The sequence below is a fragment of the Lissotriton vulgaris genome, chromosome 6 (genome assembly GCF_964263255.1).
Source record: "Lissotriton vulgaris chromosome 6, aLisVul1.2, whole genome shotgun sequence".
Taxonomy (NCBI): domain Eukaryota; kingdom Metazoa; phylum Chordata; class Amphibia; order Caudata; family Salamandridae; genus Lissotriton; species Lissotriton vulgaris.
Genome location: NC_141694.1, coordinates 1,704,890,106 through 1,704,913,234, shown reverse-complemented (window position 1 = coordinate 1,704,913,234; position 23,129 = coordinate 1,704,890,106).

Sequence of the window (23,129 nt, the reverse complement as noted above, 5' to 3'; positions counted from 1 at the left end):
TCCCAGTCTAGCTCCTCATCAGTGCCTCATCCTCCCCCTTGTTCACTGATCCGGCTTTGTGAGTTTCTTCTCAGGCCCTCAAGTGCCTTATGCAGGTCCACATTCTTGGTGAAGCCCTTTGTGGAAAGCTCAACCTCCTTGCAAAAATCCTTGAGTTGCACCACAGTGTAAGTCTCCAGTTTGGCCAGCTCAAAATCCATTTTTGCAGGTGCAGATGCCGCTTCTCCAGACAGAGTCATGATTTTGGAAAAAAATTAAAAATGCCTATCAGGGAGAATTTAAAAAGCTCCGAATTGGTCTGAGATATGGATTGTAGTGTACACTAATCATTATATGTACGGCACAAATACAAATTCTATCCTCACCACTTTTCACCAATGCTAGAAATCGGGTTTCTGGTCGTCAGAGGTCAGCACCCCGTCCAAGTAGGAACCCCAGTCAGAGTAAGTCAGTAAAACACTCTAAATTAACCTGTGCTTACCCTCTGATAGCTTGGCACATAGCAGTCAAGATTAACTAAGAAGCAATATGTAAAGTATTTGTGCACACAACACACAGCAACAGAGTGAAAACACCACAAAGGTCTCCACTCCAGTTTAGGAATATAACTAATATTTTTATGAGCAAAGCAAGACCAAAACTACAAAAACCCAATATGCAGAAGTCAAGATATAAGTTTTTAAAGAATAAACCGCTTTGTAGAGCTTAAAAACAAATAGCACCAGCTGTGTCTATCTGGTTGTGCTTGACTGGGGCCATCCAAATGTTCAGGCTGACTGTGATGGAGCGTGATTGGGATACAGGGCCCAGACTTGGCCCACTGGAGAGTGCCTCGGATGCGTCGACATTGAGTACGATGTATAAAACAAAGGAGGTGCTGTGTCGTTTTCGGTCTCACAGATGGGATGATGCGTTGATTCTGAGCTGCGCAAAGTTGAGGATGCGCCGAGAGTCAAGATGCAATGATCATTGAACTGCTCGGCTGTAGGATATGCGTGCAGCACAAATCGATGTGTTGGGGCTGAGCTGCGCAAAGTGGGAGATGTGTCAGAAACAGAAAGTGGTGTATCGAGCTGTCAACGATGCGGTGTCCGTGATTCATGCAGCAGCTGTGATGTGTTAGTTAAGAAAGAAATGTGCAGGTTCTGATCAGCGCAAAGTTGTTGATGTGTGGACTTTCTGAATTGCAGCACTGTAATCTCACTTCCAATTGCCCATGACTGGATTGGCACCACTTTGCAGAACAGGACTCACAGCAGACAGACTCCAGTTGCTGGTAGCAGGTGAAGTCTTTGATATCACTGAGACTTCAGAACAGGAGGCAAGCCAACAAATCCTTGGAGATACTTTAGTTCTGGGATGTAGAGATGCAGGTCCAGTCCTTCTCACTCCCAGGAGAGAGGTAGCAGGCAGCAAGCCAACACAGCAAAGTGGCAATCCCTCCTTGCAGCACGGAAGTCTTTCTTGCTGGTAGAATTTCATCAGTTTCCAAAGTGTTCTGATTTGGTGGTGTCAGAGGTGCAATAATATACTTATACCCAGTTGAGCCTTTCAAGGGAAGAGATTCAAAGAGCTGCCTTTGAAGTGCACAAGACCCTGCCTTACCTGCCCTGGCTCCAGACTCACTACAGGGGTATGCACGCCTTTGTGTGGGGACAGGACACGGCACTTTTTGGTGTGTCTGCTCCACCCTCCCATCCTGTTCATGATGACCCATCAGCATACAGATTGCCACTCAGTCACATTCACCCTGTCTGTGTGGCTGTCTAGAGGGAATGAAGAAAGTCAGCTGTTACCCACCCCAGACTGGTGTTCCATAGACAGGCAGAAGGCACCAAATGGTTACAGTAAGAACATTCCAACTCTCTATAAATGGCATTTACGAATTGCAATTTAAAATCCAACTTTACCATAAGTGTGTTTTTAAATTATGATTCCAGAGACATGAAATTTGGGGGTCCCATCTCTTCCCAATTGTAAATGTAATTGTAAATGTAAATTACACTTATGTAATGTAATAAGGTAACCTAAATGTTAACCTGTGATAGAGATAGGCTTTGCAGTAGTGAAAAACAGATTTAAGAGTTTTTTACTACTAGGACATTTAAAACTTAAAAGTACATGTCCTACTTTTTAAATAGAGAAAAACCAAAGGGGATGATGGACGGAGCGTTGACAATACAAACACTCAGCCCCAGTCAACTGATCTGGGTTTAATCCATCACCGTTCTTTAGCTCACTCCGCCACCCAAGTTCAGACATGGCCATATGCAAATCAGTCTGACCCTGTGCCTCATGGGAACAGTCCAGCCCGAGCTTGTATTGTCAACGCTCCGTCCATCATTTCCTTTGGTTTTTCTTTGTTCGCCATAAGTTGGCAGGGTATGCTCAGATGTGAGTCCCTTGCTCACTTTGCCACTGGATTCAAGCAAGCCGGGTTGAAGAAGGCTGGAATGCCAGAAACCGGTCCTCGGTAGCTTGTTTCGGTCCAGGGAAGGCATGGCTTGGCAGTTCGGGCTGGACTGTTCCCAGGAGGCACAGGGTCAGACTGATTTGCATATGGCCAGGTCTGAACTGGGGTGGCAGAGTGGGCTAAAGAACGGTGATGGATTAAACCCAGATCAGTTGACTGGGGTGAGTGCTTGTATTGTCAACGCTCCGTCCATCATTTCCTTTGGTTCTTCGCCTTGGTACCCTCCGGGTGAGTAGTGCGCTCTATAAATGCCTTGGTTGATTGATTCATTGAGCACCTTATTGTTGGGCTGCCCAGGGCCTAACTTAGGTGTGGCATATGTTTTAAAATGGAATGTTTGAGCTTGGCAAGAGGGTTAACTTGCCAGTAAAAACTGTGCATACAGGCTCTGCAGTGGCAGGTCTGAGACATGTTTAAAGTGCTATTTATGTGGGTGGGCCAATCAGTGTTGCAGACCCACTAGAAGCATTTACTTTACAAGCCCTAGTCACATGTAGTGCACTTTACTAGGGACTTATAAGTAAAGATCCAATACTTATACCCAGTTGAGCCTTTCAAGGGAAGAGATTCAAAGAGTTGCCTTTGAAGTGCACAAGACCCTGCCTTACCTGCCCTGGCTCCAGACTCACTACAGGGGTATGCACGCCTTTGTGTGGGGACAGGACACGGCACTTTTTGGTGTGTCTGCTCCACCCTCCCATCCTGCTCTGATGACCCATCAGCATACAGATTGCCACTCAGTCACATTCACCCTTTCTGTGTGGGTGTCTAGAGGGAATGAAGAAATTCAGCTGTCACCCACCCCAGACGTGTGTTCCATAGACAGGCAGAAGGCACCAAATGGTTACAGTAAGAAAATTCCAACTCTCTATAAATGGCATTTACGAATTGCAATTTAAAATCCAACTTTCCCATAAGTGTGTTTTTAAATTATGATTCCAGAGACATGAAATTTGGGGGTCCCATCTCTTCCCAATTGTAAATGTAATTGTAATTGTAAATTACACTTATGTAATGTAATAAGGTAACCTAAATGTTAACCTGTGATAGAGATAGGCTTTGCAGTAGTGAAAAACAGATTTAAGAGTTTTTTACTACTAGGACATTTAAAACTTAAAAGTACATGTCCTACTTTTTAAATAGAGAAAAACCAAAGGGGATGATGGACGGAGCGTTGACAATACAAACACTCAGCCCCAGTCAACTGATCTGGGTTTAATCCATCACCGTTCTTTATCTCACTCCGGCACCCCAGTTCAGACATGGCCATATGCAAATCAGTCTGACCCTGTGCCTCATGGGAACAGTCCAGCCCGAGCTTGTATTGTCAACGCTCCGTCAATCATTTCCTTTGGTTTTTCTTTCTTTGCCATAAGTTGGCAGGGTATGCTCAGACATGAGTCCCTTGCTCACTTTGCCACTGGATTCAAGCAAGCCGGGTTGAAGAAGGCTGGAATGCCAGAAACCGGTCCTCGGTAGCTTGTTTCCGGTCCAGGGAAGGCATGGCTTGGCAGTTCAGGCTGGACTGTTCCCATGAGGCACAGGGTCAGACTGATTTGCATATGGCCATGTCTGAACTGGGGTGGCAGAGTGGGCTAAAGAACGGTGATGGATTAAACCCAGATCAGTTGACTGGGGGGAGTGCTTGTATTGTCAACGCTCCGTCCATCATTTCCTTTGGTTCTACTTTTTAAATACACAGCACCTTATTGTTGGGCTGCCCAGGGCCTAACTTAGGTGTGTCATATGTTTTAAAATGGAAAGTTTGAGCTTGGCAAGAGGGTTAACTTGCCAGTTAAAACTGTGCATACAGGCTCTGCAGTGGCAGGTCTGAAACATGTTTAAAGTGCTATTTATGTGGGTGGGCCAATCAGTGTTGCAGACCCACTAGAAGCATTTACTTTACAAGCCCTAGTCACATGTAGTGCACTTTACTAGGGACTTATAAATAAATAGAACATGCCGATTGTGGATAAGCCAATGTTTTCATGACTTAAGTAGAGAGCACTTGCACTTTAACATTGGTTAGCAGTGGTAAAATGCCCAGAGTCCTCAAGGTGGCAAAAACGTGGTCAGAAGAACCAGGAGGTCTGAAGGCAAAAAGTCAGGGGAAACCACTCAGAGAATGCCAGGTCTAACAGGAACGTTGAGAGGAATTGCCCTTGGAACCAAGAGGTTGATTAGAGGCATTAGTATTTTGAGATTTAGGCTGAAATCTAGACCTGTTAAAAGGAGGATTGGGTCTCTTGTCCTTATATTTGACAAAAACCCACTTTTTCTTGCCAAAGAATCTATGCCTGAACTTAAAGGGTTGGGTATGTATCTAGTTTAGAAGAATTTCCACAGAACTTTCTCTAATTCCTCCTCAAATATTTTATTTCCTGAAAAGGCAAATGGAAAATACAATTATTTTGGGCAGAATCCAATTTCCAGCTCCTCAAATGCGCACAACATCTAGAAGCCACAACACCAGCTGAAACCATCATAGAAACTCTAGGGCTATCAAAAACAATATCAGAGAGGAACTTTGCTTGAGGTTCCATACATGCTCGCAACTGAGAAAAATATTCCCCCTGTTGAATAGCAGAATAAGGAGATTGAAAGTCCTTTGCCAACCATTGGGAAGTGTATACTGAATAAACGTCCAACCTCATGGTAAGACTCAGGCCAGCGTAAGCTCTTTTCAAAGCACCTTTAGCTTTTATGCCCACAACATCAGAAACCAAGACATCCTCATTCCAAATGGCATTTTGACCCACCAAGTTGCCCAACAGGGGGTCAATATAGAGAGACTCTGGGAAAACTCCATATTTCCTGAAGTCAAAGGAAACAGTCTGTCCAGAAATCTAGGAACAGTTATCCTATCAGGGGCTCTCCATTCTCTTTATAATAAACTCTGAATAACAGGGATAACTGGGAGTTTAGGTATTGCAGACCTTCGAAATTGACAAAACCAATCCCCACTGGAGGAAGGCTGCTCAGAGTCTGTCAGAAGTTGATGATTTGAATACAAATAAGTAATGATGGGTTTTCTTTCTTCCTTATGAATATATTTTCCTCTTGGAGCAGAAGAGTTGTAAGGAAGCTCCAGATCCACTACACCATGGTCTGGTGAAGCCCAGGAAGAGACAGAAGAAGAGGAAGATGCCGATAAAAACAGAAGAACTGAAAGAAAGGGGCGAACAAGTGAGGGATTCTACTTTCCCCCTGTATCACTCATACGCCTGTGAGAGCGACTCCACCATCGCCTGTAATTTCCTGGCTGCCACTGAAGGAGAGAGAGTTCTGCTGCTAGAGTGCCTTCTGACACCGTGCAGGATGTCTGCCTCATAGAGAATGAGGCAGACAGCTTACCAGTCAAAAACACAATGGTCCTAGCAATATAAAGAACCAATATATAGGGAAAAGGGTCCTCTCTAAGTGGGTGATAACAGAAAAAAAGAAACTGTAAAATATTATCGTATCACAACAGGCAATTAGAAGAGACACCTTACAGAGAGATAAGAGGATGTTGTTGCTGTGAAAATTCCCTCTTATCCCTTTTTGGAGACCGGGCAGAACAGAATGCTACTCAGTTCAGTAAGTAGTCCAAAAAGGTAAATAGAAATGCATGGTTTACCTGCCAATTGGGCCAATGCATAAACATGGGAAGAAAGGAGATCCAACTTTTCCCAGCAATAATTCCACATGCCACCATACAGTGACATGCTACACTCCATTAGCATAAAGACAGGCCCCTGCTCCCCTAGGAAGAGCGGTACCAAAGGGGGAGGTGATGGACGGAGCATTTGAATCAATCAAGCACTCACCCCCAGTCAAAAGATCTGGGTTTAATCCATCACCGTTCTTTAGCCCATTCTGCCACCCCAGTTCAGACATGGCTATATGCAAATCAGTCTGACCCTGTGCCTCATGGGAACAGTCCAAATGCTCTGTCCATCACCACCCTCTTTTGTACCCCTAGGAAGAGGACTCTCTTCAGCTGCCTGTGCGGTCTTCGTTGCATGTACCATAGTCGGGCACGAAGACCCTGTCAGCACCACTATAAGGATGAGCCTGGCCGATCCAAAATTGGAGAGCGTCACTCGCCAAAGCAGGGAGAGAAATGATCCTTGTAGCATCTTGCCCAGCCCGAGAGAATGCAAAGGAAAATGCCAACATGGAGCTCGGTAACAGACATCTTTATTCCTCAGCATACAATCACACACTGTACGCACTGCATCATAACCTTCACAACCATACCTTTACACCTCGCAGCAAACTGCGCAATTCCTGTTTAGAGTCCAGTCAGAGCTGCAAGGGTCCTGGCGAGCATAATATCAAAGACACTACAGTCCGTAAGGCAGAGTGGCCTTTCTACATGTGCCTGACACAGAAGACGCCGCCACCACTGATGATTACAGACTCCAACAATAGCCCTAAAGTCCAAACTCTCCATCAGCCATGCCAAGGAGAGAAAATAAATAAATAAATAAATACATGAATAAATAAATGTTAAGCAATAATAATAAAGAATATAAAAGGAAATAAAGGAGCGCCATAGCAACTCCTTATCACTAGGAGACTGAAAGGGGCTAAAAGGGAACAAAACAGGTTGGGGCAGATTTACAATAAACTAATGCAGCGTGTTGCAGCAAGTCATTTTGCTGGGCTGCATTCATTTGGAAGCACACGGATGCAACATATTTGCAACATGTTGCATCTCTGTGCTTCCCCCTGCCCTGGCGCACAAACTGCTGCCATGAGCTGATGCAGGCACCCTTGCACCATGGGGATGATTGTTAATGTGCAGGAAGGGATCCCTTACTGCACATAAACAATCAGAAATTGTGTTTTCAAACGTCTATGTGGGCTGCATTAGCACACATAGAACTTGTAAAACGTCATTTATATAAAGTATTGTTTATGTGCAGGAAGGAACACCTTCCTGTACATAAACAACCATTAGATGTTATTGTTTCCTCATTCTACGTGTGCTGCAAAATGCAGCAAGCATAGAAAGAGGAAAAAGATGAGGAGAAATTAATACATTTCTCCTTGTTGGGCCTCCCTACACCCACAGCAACACCCATGTAACGCCTCTTTCACACAAAGTGCTGCGTGTAAAAGGGCCGTAGTTACAAGGACAGGAAAAGCCACGCAGGGTGGCTTTTCCTGTCCTTATAAATATGGGGCAGAAAAATGCGCTGTCAGTGCGTCACAAAAAGTGATGCACTGGCAACGCATGGGGCTTGTAAATCTGCCCCAAAGTACTTTAGGGAAGGGATGGTTTAATGCACGGGTACTCATAGTATGGCCCGCGGGCCGGTGGCAGCCCGGCAAGCCTTCAGTGGCGGCCCGCGGACCATGAGACATCCTACCATGTTTTCAAAGAGTGTCTGCAAACACTCTGCTGCTCTGTGGGGGCCGGCCGATTCAATCCAGCGAGGCCAGAGTGGGGCTGCAGGGGCGCTAAGAGGAGGAGAATGCACATGCAAATGGTCTTTTTAAAGACCTGTGAAGTGCTGTGAAGTGCTCGGGTGGGGGCTAAGGGAGGGAAAGGGAGGGAAGACAGAGACAGAGGGAGAGGGAGGGAAAGGGAGACTGAGAAATGGAGACAGAGAAAGGAAGGAGGGCGACCGAGGGAGATGGAGTGAGGGAGATGAAGTCAGAGAAGGGTATCCTAACCACGGAGAGGCCTGCATCCTAGCTGCAATGCTCTCCTTCCATAATACATAACAGAACATGGGACTGATGCAGTCCTCTGCAGTGCAGCCACAGACTCAGAGGCCTACACCTCAAGACACATTAGAAAAAGAAGTATGCCAAATAGAGGTGGATATTTAAAAATAATGCCATACGTACGACCAAAACCTAAAAGTTATTTCCTCCAAAATATAGTGTATCAACCTATTAGTCCTCTTGCTGCATTTATTTTTACTGTCATCACCACTCATGCTCACACACAATACCCACATTTTTTCATATTGCCTGTTAACACAGTTTTCTCTTTTCTTCTTTGCGTTGTTAATAAAATGTAATCTATTCGTGGGCTTCAGAGCGATGATATTAGGCCCAGTGACCCATAGTCCACTGCACGTGTTAGCAGGGAGAGCTTAACTCACTGAGCTACACAGCTAAGCAATGACAATGTGGACTGCCTTTCAAATTATTCTCTTCATAACTACCCTAGGGAGAATGAAGGAAAGCAACAGTAAGAGGTAAAATGTAGTCTCAACAACGTGACATAACCGAATCATATAACCAAATCATTATAATGCACAGATAAAGCCATAGAATGAAGTTGGGCAGTCCAGCAATAAAGGACATTAACAGAGGAAACACCAAACCCAGTGTGTTATTGCTTTAGAAATGCTGCTTTGATCAGAAAAACAAAACAATCACTGATGGTGGTGGGCCTTAAAGATGATATGCTCAAACCACGCCATTCAATGTCACCAAAGATCAAGAGGTGGCTATGTTATGTTCATTTAAGCTGTAGGGCACTTGAATCACCCCAGAAGGGGTATATCAGTGCCAGAGTGAACATGGACAAGGCAGAGCTAGTATGACCTGTGAAGTGCTGTGAAGTGCTCGGGTGGGGCTGTGTGTCTGTGCGTGCTGGGGAAGCTGGCTGGGGAAGCTGTCTCAGCCCGTGACACACAGGCAGGTTGAGATGACAGAGGATGACAGAGGGAGTTAGAAGGACAGAGACAGAGGGAGAGAGGGAATGGGAGGGAAGACAGAGACAGAGGGAGAGAGGGAAAGGGAGGGAAGACAGAGACAGAGGGAGAGGGAGGGAAAGGGAGGCCGAGAAATGGAGACAGAGAAAGGGAGGAGGGCGACAGAGGGAGATGGAGTGAGGGAGATGGAGTGAGGGAAGGGAGTGAGGGAAGGGGAGTGAGGGAGGGAGAGAGGGAAGGGAGCGAAGGAAGGAAGTGAGGGAGTGAGGGAAGGGTAGTGAGGGAGTGAGGGAAGGGGAGGGAGGGAGGGAAGAGGAGTGAGGGAAGGGAGTAAGGGAAGGGAGTAAGGGAAGGGAGTGAGGGAAGGGGAGGGAGTGAGGGAGGGGGTGAGGGAAGGAGAGGGAGTGAGGGAGGGGGTGAGGGAGGGTGTGAGGGGAGGGGAGGGAGTGAGGGAGGGATTGAAGGAAGGGAGTGAGGGAAGGGAGTGAGGGAAGGGAGTGAGGGGAGGGAGTGAGGGAAGGGAGTGAGGGAAGGGAGTGAGGGAAGGGGAGGGAGTGAGGGAAGGGGATTGAGGGAAGGGGGAGGGAAGGGGACTGAGGGAGGGAGTGAGGGAGAGAAGGGGAGTGAGGGAGAGAAGGCAATATAGGGAGGAAGAGGGGGAAGAGGAGGGAGTGAGGGTGAGGCAAGGGGAGTGAGTGAGGGAGGGAGAGGGAATAGGGGGAAGGGGAGTGAGGGGAAGGGAAGGGGAGTGAGGGTGAGGGAGGGAAGGAGAGGAAGGGAGAGGAAGGAAGAGGGAGGGATATGGAGGGAGAGGGAGGGAGGGAGAGGGATAGGGAGTTAGAGGGAAGGAGAGAGGGAGAGGGAGTGATACAGTCATAGTGAGTGAGACAGAGGGAGACCGGGGAGGGAGAGAGGAAGATAGAGGGATGGAGGGAGGGAGGCAGAGAGAGAGAGAGAGAGAGAGATAGAGGGAGGTAGAGGGAGAGAGCGAGAGAGAGAGAGAGAGAGAGAGGTGTGTATGCCGGTTCTGGTAGCTCAGTGGACGAAGGTGTCTGCTGCAGGGACCTGTGTTCAACCTCATGGTCACAGTTTTTTTTTGTTGCTGTAGCCCCGCCCCCTCCCCCACTGACCCCGCCCCCACCGGTGCGGCCGTCGGACACAAACCACACTGTAAATTTGGCCCCCCGAGAGAAGGTTTGTGAGTACCTATGGTTTAATGGGAGGAGTTTAGGATTGATTCAGTAAAAAGGGAAAACAGCTTGGGAGATTGTGCATGTAGGGGATGCATGGTAAACCTTAATATGTATGAATAGGACGAGGAAGGTGTTGATGTGGTAAAGAGGCTCATTTCATAATGTTTTTCATGGATGCAATTGGGGCAAAAAGCAATACAAAGTATTGTGTCGATTTACTTACCATTAAAAGGGCCTATTACAGCGCAACATGATGCATTACCAAAGCTCAGACACAGAGCTGGGCAACCACCGCTCGCTCTTTCTCAGCTCTGCTATTAGCAGCGGATGTACTAATCTGAGAAATTCCGCGCTATACAGGTGCGCAAACAAGCGCAGAGCCAAGACTTCTGTTGAAGATGCGCCCCTAGTACAGCCCAGCGTTGCCTTTCATTGTGAAAACTGCCTGCTGCCCACCCTTCACCTTGCAAACTAGTTTTGTGTGTAGAACAAAAAAAATGTGGAAAATTAACAGCAACAAAAAGAAGCACTTATACAAAAGTTTGTGATTGATGCTCTCCATTGTCTAACCTCTAGTGTGGCTTGATTAATAAACTTGCTTTTATGCACTTTTTTAGAATCTTAAATAACAAGACATTTTTTCCCAATATTGCTTTTCTTAATTGCACCAGAGACCAATTCCGCGCGTGAATATTTTATCTGGTGCTGCAGACTGTTTTGAGGTATGTCTTTAGAGCTACAGTGCATTTACTTTTGAAAGGCTGCTGTGCCATAAATACAGAATTAACATTCCGCTATCCTGCATACAAATTCCATATTCACCGTAAAGACTCCTATAAATCCAAGAGGAGCTCACTGCAGGAGAAAGAGAAATTTATATTATTATTCCCTGTTTGCCACTTGCTCAAAGACCAACTGTAATATAAAAAGACAAATGAAACGTTTACAGCGTCTGTTCCCAAATAAAATGACTAATCATTTATTCCTTAAGGTTTCTGATTCAGCTGCTGTTCCTCAGCAGGAGGAGACTTCTTTTTATAGCATGTAAAAAGCACCTTCTCTCTTTGATCCCTACTTCAGCTTTGTGTTAAGTCGCCATTTTGGAGCTTTGTCGTGTGTGGCAGTGATGGGTGCAAGGCTAGAGATGTATTAGGGGCGGATGATAACTCATTAGCATTCAAAGCATATCTACAGAGGTTTGCAGCTTATTCTGGCCACGCGTGTGATCAAAGATTCAAGGGAGGGGTCCTTAACTCTTTTCTGGACAGCATGGTGTGTGCATCAAGTCTGAGGTGCAAGGGAATGTATTCCAGATTTTAGTTGCCGTCATCAAGAAAGATTTTTTCTTGTGTTTTTTCTCTTGGCAGACCTATTGTTATCAATACTTTTAGCATTTACTGAGCGTGAGTTTTGGGTCTTAACTTTGCTCATGATTCCATATCTTTACTCACTATTCTCGGGTTTGTCCTGCCTCTGGAACATGGGTGTTTCTCTATTTTCCGATTTGATAACTTGTATGTGTCTGCTGCAGAAATCAGCAATCTATTTTTCTTTTACCTGTTTTTTTAATATTTGACTTTTAGCCCTGGATGAGAGTGCATGGGTTGCTGTTAACTAGGTACAGTGCCAGTGTTCTTTCCCTAAAGCAAGGTAATTTATCCAATTGCTTCCCAAATGACATGGCATTTAGCACCCCTGTAAGTCCCCAGTAAATGGTACTGAGGTAATGGGTACTAATGAAGAACCTAATGGCTGCAGCATGCATTGTGCCACCCTAATGCATAATGCAAAATTTCAACAATTACATGAATTGCAATGGCTTAATTTAAATTTTACCCAAGCCTAACAGATATCACTCATGCTACACTAACATACCACAGATACCTTCTAGGTAGAATCGACAAGCCCTCACACTACAACTACAAAACTCTCACTCTGAAATCACACTGCTCAACCTGCATACTCACCCTTCACTTACACTGCTCATATACAGCTCACCCTTCACTCAAACACCATTAATACACTGTCCTTGCTGAACACTCATGCTGCAAACTCACTGCTCACCCTGCACATACACCATTGACCCTACACATTCACAAAATGATCACCTTCTGTTCACACACTGCTCCCCTGCATTAGAGCACTCAGCCAGCACTCAGACAATGCTCATTCTGCTCTCATATCACACACCCAGCACTCGCGCACCACTCATCCTACACTCACCCTGCACTGAGACCACTCAACCCGCACTCACAAACTGCTCACACACCTCTCACCATACACTTACACCACTTGGCCTGCACTCACAAACCACTCACCTTGCACACACATACTGCACAAACCACACACACTGCACTCATCTGACATTCACCCTGCACTCACCCACTGCGTAAACACTTCTTACCTTGCATCATTCCTCTCAACCTTAACCTACATAATGGTTCCGCAGCATACTCATGCATCACTAACTTTGAATACTCACTGCACACTCTGCATACTCCCCCTTCACTGATATAACCCTTCCCATGCACTCAGATATTGTACAATGTGCACACTCACCCTGAATTGACATTGTTCATTCTGCACTCACACACTGCTTGCCCAGCATTCATACACCACTCATCCTATGCACAGCCACCAGTCACCTTAAACTCACTCTCATCCTGCACTCATGCACCACTCGCTGTGCACACTAATGTACTTCTAACCCTACAGTCAAGCACCACTCACCCTCTATCCACAAATAACTTACCCTGTACATTCAGATATCCCTCATCCATTATGCAAGCACTGTTCACCCTCCCTTCATGCACAGCTCACACTGAAGAGACACCCCGTCTCACTGAAAGCACATTCATGCATCAGCCAATCAGAAGCATCCTGCGGGTGACATGCGGAAGAGGAGAGGTGATCCTTTCATGAAAGGCCTTGAAGTCCATCCTGAAGTGCATCAGGAATCACTGCTACAGACCGTGCCCTGGAACCAGTACAAGCTCAGATTTTCCACACAGCACCGCATCCCTGTGACATCCTGGCGGGGAAACGGCCACTACAACGCGGCCGTTTCAACGAAAACCTTAACCATGCATGCATTACAACGCATGCACGGTTACAACGACAGCCTTTACCCTGCATACATTTACTACGAGGTACGTAGTAAAGGCATGTGTGTTAAAAGTTAAAAAAATTTAAAAAGAGGGTTTGGGGGGCTTTCCTCCCCCAAAAAAAACCTAACCTGAAGTTGAGATGTGCAGGCAATCAGCGTCGTATAAGAGGAGACGGAAAGAAACTTCCGCTTCCTCTTTACGACATATGACGTCACCAGGGAAATATACGTGGAGAAGGATAAGCGTGGAAATACCATTCCGTTGTAACGCATGCGTGGTAAAGGCATGCGTTACAACGGAGTTCGTTGTAAAAATATACAACCCATCCTGACGACATCGGGACTCACAGGATAGTCAGTTGAGTGACATGTTCCAGGTCAAACATTGCTTCAGCATATGCCTTGGAGCAGTTCAGTCCCATTCTTCTCTGGTGCCACAGCATGCTCAGTAAGCCAGGCCTACTGAATCCCAGAACTATGAGCTGTGGTGCATGTTGCATTTGTAAAGGCCCTGGACCCTGTATGAACCCCGAGATTGTCATTCACTCTCACCAGCCGAGGTTAGTCCTGCTCCAAATGCCTCTCTCCCCTTCACATGCAGGAGGAGTAAGGCAACAAGGACTGTCTCCTGCAGCCCAGCTCCTGTATAGTGCCCGGTTCATGCCTGACTCACCTCCAGTAATTCGCCAGTGAAGTCCAGTCAGAGCATGGCCTGGACAGTGCTTTCACACCACAGATTCAGCCAGGTTCTGAGCTGGGATGGTGCAGTGAGATAAATAACGGTGATGGATCAAGCCCTGATCTTTGGACTGGGTAAGAGTGGTCTGCTTAATTCAGGCACTCTGTTCATCACCACCCCCTTTTCTGAATCGTTCACACTCCAGAGGCGCATGCAAACTTTACAGCCAATCAGCATTTTGAAATTCTGTGATGTGTGCCTCGATTGGCTGTGGCTCTGCCAATGTGCCAATCCAAGGAAACTTGGCTCTTAAAGTGTTCACCCCACTCCCAAACAAATCTCAGAATATGTTCAACATTAGGATTGGTTGTAAGGCAATTAAGAATTATCTGAGTGACACAGGAATGTTAGCAGTGATAAGATAGCAGGTAGTAGGCAGAAATTACCGACGCCTTTGTAAGTACAGACATGTGGCCTCCTTAAATTGCACGCACAGCTGAACATACTCTCTCTACAGTACTTCAGCTAGTGTGGGGAAATCAACAGCTGCACAGTATTATTGCTTCTTGATGGAGAGGGTTCCCCCTCGTACACTGCCCCATTGTTACACTAGAACGTTGTGGTTATGTTAGATTCGGAGAGCCCTCCACCAGCCAAACGGAATACAAGTACTCTTTCAGAGGAAGCATACAATCTCTGTCCAATGAAATTGTGTACTTAAGTTAAAGAACCTCTGGGTGTAACAAAAGTCCCTCGCTCAGTCGTATTTCGGAAAGTCCCTTTCTGTTGATCACACAGGCAAACCAGACCAAAAGAAGAAATATTATGTGAACTGTTAAATACACAAGCACGCAATTCACTTCACTGTACCGTCGGTTGACTAGTGGAGCAACGTTTTTGCACAGTTTAATATTTAAATATGCCTATATGTTACATTATAATTCTCAAAATATCGTTCATAAGGGAAGCTGCACAGCCCTGCATAATACTGCAAGACACGATATATCATCCTAATCCAGCTGGCTGATCACAAGGTCTGTGGCACCTCTTTAAAGGCCAAAATAACTGAACCCTGCATCCGTTTTTAATCAATAAGATTGCAGCAAGCAAATTGTTTTGATACATGAAGCGGCTCCTGCCCCCAATCCACAGGTCACTTGTATTACAGAACCTTTGCTGTGATAAGCTTTTTAATTAATAGTCCCTGATTGGTTCACCAGAGGTCAATAATACTTACATTTGAACTTAGAACCTCAGATGCCAAAAGGCGTTTTAATCAGTGGGATAGTGGTATGCAAATGAGCCCAAATGTGCTGTACTGAAGCATCCTAAACTATTTTCTATTATGCTCTTGTCCATTAGCCCTTTCTGTGACCCTCCCTTTGCAGGCGAGTCTCCCCTTCCAGGTGTCATTGCTTACTGTCATCCGTTTGCATATGTTACTACCTTACTTCTCAAACCTCTGCTTGTTTACCATATGTTAAAGTTGAAGACACTTTACTGATATAAAGTGTGTTATTGATTTCGCAACTTGGCATGGTTGTTAAAATACATTACCATGCCTCTATGTATCAAACAATATAATGACTTTATTGCAGTGATGCCAAGTATGCTTCCGTTACCATAATAACTTATTAATTTAGGCTATTATAATTTAGCTCCTATGTAACCACAATTTGCAGATGTGTATCTGTCTGTATGTAATGCACAAACCTAATTGTACAGTAAATGTAAATCTGTATTTGTAAAGCGCGAACTACTCACCCATACGGACTCAAGGCCTGGGGCAGTCGTGGAAATTAAGTGAGCAATTGCCCAGAGTCACATGGTGCTGAGCTGAGCTGTTGCCGGATTCCCGGGAATCGAACCTTGAATGCTGTGCTCTGCAGGAAGCTGCCCTGGCAGCTGCACCACACCTCTCCACTCCCCTAGAGTAACTAAGCTCTATATAAGAGAAGGGAGTGATCCAAGTGTGGGTTGGGCAAACTCAGAAAGGGAGGCGTAGCTTATGGAATAAAAAGGAAAATATGCATGTTACATGTCAGAGGACTCTCGAGATGGCATACAGTTCTGAAAAGTAATTGTTGAGTTGCTGATGGCAAGTTCCTTGAAGAGATGTCTCTTCAGTCTTTGTTAAAACCAGGGCTGGTTTTAGGGCAGTGTGACTGGTGTGGCCAAACTGGGTGCTGACCTGAGGAGGGTGGCGCTGTGACCTCAGGGGGGAGCTGTGTTTAGCAATATCTTTTGATAGGAGAGATGAGGGGCACTTTTGCAGGTGGTACTGAGAGAATCCGAGGAGGCGGCCATGAGACTTTCGGGCGCTAAAAGTGATTGTTGACCCTGGGTAAAGCCGGCTCTGTTTAACACTAACTCTGGGTGCGAGAATTGGAAATGGGACACCAATACGAAGGCTTGTGAATACTTAAAAGTTCCTAGTTTTGGGGTGTTCATTGCCATCTTAATGACAGGGTCAAACAATCCTCAAGGAACAGGACTCTTCTTAAAAGTAATTTCTGGGGAAATTCAACCATTTAAGAGCAATTCCTTGTGGAATTTGAGGGCCTTATGTTTGTAAATGTTCGTTACCGATTCGTTATTTGTGAGAATTAACAAATTGCAAATATTGAATCTGTAAATCATATGTTCAAACAGTTAGTTTACTCTATTAGCGATTTCTTTGCACTCGCAATCACAAATAACGAATCTATATTACAGTTGCGGCTGGCAGGGAATGGGGGAGGGGGTATTGAAATTTTTTTTATTCATTTAAAAATTACTTACCTTTAAAATGGCCACTGTCTCTCAGTTGCGTTGCCACTCTTCTCGGCGGGGTCCACACCAGGTAGGACCTAGATTCCATAGCCAATCACAATGCTGCAATGCAGCACTGTAATTGGTCTGAGCACCATGGTTCTGCGCTCAGATGGGGACAGCATGCTTGTGCATGTTCCTCACCAGGCTGTGCAATACAGGCTTAGTGGGGAAGATGCAAAGTGTGCATAACTGTTTAGCCGACCCGGGAAGGACGGCCAAGCAGTCATGCACACTTGGAGTGTTCAAACTAATCCTCCCCCTGTGACCCCTGCACCGTCTGCCCTAACCCAGACCCATGGTAAAGAAAAATATAATGATAATAAAAATGTTATTATTAACCCCGGGCAGAGCATGCATAGTGCTAAAAAAACTCAGTGGAACTCAGCTCCCTTCCCACTCCCAAAGTAATTATAATGTAAATAAAAAGGCATTTACCTGCTGTGGCTGCCTCCTCCTCGCCATGGCTGCTCTCCTTCCTCGCTGTCCTTCTTCTTTGATAAACCCTACATTGTACGTCTTGCGCATGCATACGTAGGGATTATCAAAGAAGGACGGCGAGGACGAAGAAGGAGAGCAACCATGGCGAGGAGGAGGCGGCAACAGCAGGGAAGTGCTTTTTTATTTCCATTATAATTACTTTGGGAGGGTGGAGGGGCTGGCTAACACCACAGAGTTGGAGTTTTGCATAAACTCCGCGTTCTCAACGGAACGCGGAGTAGGCAAAACTCCATAAACTCCTCTGGTGGAGCGGAGTTACCTGCCAAGGCTTAGTTATTATTATTATTATTTTTTATTTTTTTTTGCTCTGCGAGCAGTGGGGCGACGCCCCTCTGCCTTAGCTGAGGAGCCGCCTCTGCTATATTAGAAAATCTGAAGGAGTCGCAAATAGAGCATCGCAAATTGTAAATGCCGCACAGACTGCATCTGATGACCTCATAACCAGGAAGTGCGTTACCTGTCTCACTATGCTGGGTTAGCACTTTGAAAACACACTTCTCTGTGGACTAGGAAAGTATTGGAGTGCTGGTCAAACGTCTAAGCAGGATAAAGGCAAGGACTAGCAAACAAAAACAAAGGTTTTCTGATGCTGAATGGGGATTTTGGTTGAGGAATGTGTTGACAATAATGGCAAACTTTTGGGGAAAACATTTCTGACTGTGTGAACAAAAAGAAAGAATAAATGTTGTCGCCTTCATCAAGTACACCATTGATGAAATTCATAAGCCCTGGCATCATTTAGGGTCTTGCACAAAAGTAAAACCTGGTCAAAGAACACCTGTTGCTGAGTGTACAGAAAGTGGTTCTTCATCCATCCCTCTGCAAATTCGATGGAGGAAATGATAGAAAGGACTGTTGTACTAGAAGAAGTGTCAGGAATTACAGACATCAATACATTGTATGAAATTGGGTTATTGTTTGAGATGGGTGGAAGCTCCACTTAGTTAGCAACCACAATCCTTGTCAAGGTGAACAACAAAAGTCACTAAATCAGCTTGTGCTTAGCCCTCTGGTAGCTTGGCACATCTCCTTGTGTTTGCTTTGTTCGCCCTAAGTTGGCAGGGTATGCCCAGACGTGGGTTCCTTGCTCACTTTGCCACTGGATTCAAGCTAGATTGGCTGAAGAGGGGTGTTACCCCGAAACCGGTCCCATGATGCTTGTTTCCAGTTCAGGGAACACCTGGCTTGGCAGTTCGGGCTGGACTGTTCCCATGAGGCACAGGATCAAGACTGATTTACATATAGCTGGGTCTGAATGAACTCAATCTTCCAACCGCCGAATTAGGATGGTGATGTCAATTCCAATCTGTACTCGGCAGACAGAAAGACGGTCCACCATCGGTCCGCCAGAAGCAATCAGTCTGATTGCTTGGTGGATGGACAAGGGAGCATAAAATGGTGGTGGTGCCTCGAGGGCACCAGCCACCAAATTCTGATGGTGGAGTTTGTAGGCCTTTCCATGTCGGTGATGCCGCCATGTAATGGCTGGTGGAGAATTGTTTCGTTAATGAAATGCACAACATAGCTTTTTTGCTTTGCAGCAGGTGCTGCTGTAAGCAGCATACGCCGCAATATTAAAAAGCAAAATGCGACTGCTGTGGCGGCTGGTCGCATCCTAATTTGGTATGCGGGACCGCCGCATGTATTGCGGACGGTCCCGGTTTACCACAGGATGGCGGACGGACTCAAGTCCTAATGACCCCCCATAGTTTGTTTTTTATAGCAAACTGTCATAAACTTTGTAATTTCTTGCTGACAGTCACCAATACTAATGTCTTTCTCATGTTCTTCAACATCTGAACGTACCAAGCTTTTACTTTCTCCACAATCCTCCTGTGATCCAAAAAAGCAAAACTGTTGATCATCACAAACTTTCTGTACATCGGATAAACCGTGTAAAAGAGCTGTGTTCATTTCACTTAAACATAATGCAGGACTTTTTACATAGTACATTTTCCTTACTAAATTCCGCATTCCTGAGTGGTGTACTGCTAAGATTCTTAAGTGATGAAAAGTACTTTTACAGACTTTTCTTGAAAGACAAGTCAGAGAATCTCCATGCAACTTAGTATATTCTCTTACTTTACATGGATCTAGACCGTGTAATAACCTAATTGTCTGTTTAAGATTTTGTTTTGCAAAGTCTCATAAAAAAAATCACAGTATATCAATAGATTCCTGTCAAATACTGCAAACACTGCTGCAATCCCACTTAAATTCAGGACCTTGTGCACACTTCCCTTGAACTTCTTCAGCTATTAGTTCTCCAACATCCCTAACAACCATTGTAGCAGGGATTTCCGCTCATATACAGAACTGTGCATAGAGACTTGGAACCTCAGTGAATTAGGGTGTGGCAAAACTCACCTCAGCATCCAAAATCCCCTACCAGACTAGCTATCAGTGTCTCATTGGTGCTTACAAAACCCCAATGATTCAGACAACCCAGAACATGGACTTAAAACACCTCAGGAAACGTGAAACACATGAACACTCTTTCATTATACTAACACATCAATCCAGAACGAGGAGTCAATGAGGACACGTGCGGGTTTGAAATGTTTATTTCTAATGCAGTGTTCTCAAACGCAGTATCTTAGCTCATACAAGCCAACATATTATAAAGAACAAGGTTAACAGCATGGTTACTATTCCATAAAATACAAAAGGTGAAAGCATCTTAAAATGCTAAAGGAAACAGGTCTAAATAGAACCTTAGTTTACCATCCCTAGCTAGTATATTATATAATATCTACAGAAGGTCTTTTTGGGGTTAGAAGGGCGGGCCCATACCTTTGGGTTCAGCAGGAACGGATCACATCATCTCTTACACCAATTCTCTGCATACGGATATTCATCAAGTGTCTGTCTCCTGCCTCTCGCAGTGCATTATTAATTCGCCTAAACCCAAAGTTACAGCTGCATCCATAATATGTCTACTCTGTGCGCTGATCAATCCAAACAATAAGCGCTGTGTTGAAAAAACCTTGAAGGCCTCGGCACTCACTGTACAGACATAGCTTACCAAGCAAGACTGATATTATAAGAAACATGTTATTCTCGTGTAAAGCAAAATACCTAACTAGGCGAAAAGCATTGATAACAAAATGTGTCGTGTGCAGAGGCAGCTGGAAAGGAAAAATGACGTTTAAACTTCTAACCAGCACATGCTAACTCAACACAGTGCAAAGGTGAAATCAATACACAAGACACCCTCCCTTTGATCCGAGCACTGATAGGACAAGTACGAAGGGACACATTTAGGAACGCAGAGTTCAAGTTCGATAGTTCAAACACAAGTCCCTAATTTGGCACCTAAAAAATCTAAGAAAAAAAATAATAGTTGTGAAAAAACTCAGTATTGGACATTGATAAAATCAAGAAGCAAGCCTTCCAAAAAATTTCTGAGAGTCCAAAACAATCCAAAAATCCAACGAGATGTTTAGATCAAAAAACTGAGACTGCAAACACAGTTCATCCTAATAATGAATATGCAAAATATGCAGCAACAGCCTCCAACAGGAAGTCACTGTTATCATCTGAAAATAGATCAGCCATCCAATTTAACAAAGGGATAGAACATACATGCTCTTCGATTACCGGAGCCTCTTGCACCATGAGAGGACAACTCGGTGGGTTCTCGATGAAACTGCGAGCCAAGAAATCTTGCGCTGCTGCGAACACATTCCAACGACCCAGAATATCATGCATCGCAGCAAAAGCAATAATCCCTCCATCAGAACAAAGCAATTCATGAGTTACTAAGGGACTTATAAGTTGATTATAATCAGCATCGGGAGACACCGTATTGCAGAAACACAAATCCAGAGCCCATTCGAAGTCGCAACTCAGGCAATGGAAAACAGGCTGAAAGCAGGTAAAGTAGGAAAATCGAAACAACAATCCATAAGCTGCACTCAGTGTAGCAAGAGGCAGCGCACCATAGTACTCAAGCATCCGGGCACGAAGGAGCCCTAGCCGAGACAGCCCGTCTTGTAACACAGGATGTGCATCCATTTTGAAATAGACAGAACAGTAATAGCACGCCAGCAGCAAGAGCCAGTAGCTAGGGAAATCTACCAAACAGGCGGGAGAAAATAGAATGGAAGAAAGCTGGAATGACTCCGAAAATCTTTTGGAAGGAAGTCACTAAGCCACTCCTTACAACTTTAAAAAAGTGAGCCAGCCCAGAAGTGGAGGACGCATTGAAGATTGTGTGAATTAATTTACCGAAGTGCAAGAGCAAATCAGTATTTAATAAGGCATGTACTTCTGTGCGGGTGTTAGCCACGTGAAGGACAAATGTTTCAGGAGCAGATGCAAGGGCAACTTCTTTTTGAGACAATAGAGCTCTTATGCGACTCATCTTATGGAACTCTGCTTTCATGGTTGGAATCTTAGGCCAGATGGAAACATCAAGTTTCCCATGCGGGGGTGGATACATTACATTCTTGCAACAAACTACACGTTCACAGACTGTAACAACATAAGCAATCCCTTTAATTAACCACAACAATCCTCATTGTTTAAAAGCAAATAACTACCGTTAGCCAGTAACGTGAATGTGGGAACGATTGCAGGCACAGCTGTACCTTTCAAAATACAGGCTAAATTAGGCTTGTTTTGATTGCAAGAGCCATGTAATTGGATATGTCGACACATGAATGATCCGGTGTTTCAGTGCATTCTTCACCATTCAAATAAATTTCTCTTCCCTCCCTAAGGCATCTATATGTAAAAAGAAGCGACCAGGCTTCATGGAGATAAGAACTTCCTAGAGGCTCGTATCTACCAATGGCAAAGTACTTCACACAATTTTTAAATTCGAATAAAGGAAACAGCAGGGTTATTAAACCGCGAATAAGCCATATAGCAGCATTAGCTTCTGCCACAGAAAATGGTAAAGGCTCTAATCTCTCAGTGTGTAACATGGAAAAAGAAGCATCCTTCATCGATAGTAAGAGTTGCTTGTCATTCAAATTAAAGGAGGCAAACAAGGAGGACGTATTCATGTAATGCCATGGCACTTTACCGTCCTTAAGTGTCTGTAATGTCCATGCAAACTGCATAATGGAACGCAACTGATTTTGACCGTGGTACAAAGCAGACACTTCATCCTGCACAATATCTACAACAGATGACACAATATTATCTAACGTGTAAATGCGAGAAGAGTGCGTGTTAATGCTGTTATTTACAAGTGCTAGCACTTTTTCTAAATTAGCTTGATCTATAGCCCTAAGGCGGGTAGCCGCCTCAACCTGGGAAGCTTTTCAGAATTCGTTATAAACAGCATATATCCATCTTTTAGATCTACCTTTAGCCGGGCCTTTAATAAAATCATTCAAATCAACATCATCAGTCAGTTTAGATAAATGCAGTTTAACTGACCCCAAGGTAGAATGTCTGAGCCAGTTCTGACACAATTTACCTACAGAATAGGTAGTCACAGAATGGCCACTTTCAAAACGGGGATCTACCCTGACCTGTGTAAAGCCTGGAGCTAAACCCAGAAAACAATGCTGGCATGAATCAGCACTTCTGTACCACAGCAACCAGCTTTCGGGATCCAAACTGGATATGTTAAAGGAGGAATTCAATAATAGAGTTTGTAACTCTCTCATGGAAAATTTAGTATTATTACCCCAACCGGAATATTCCTCTAAATCAGGAAAAGAAGGAGCATTTAATTTTTTAGGAGTAG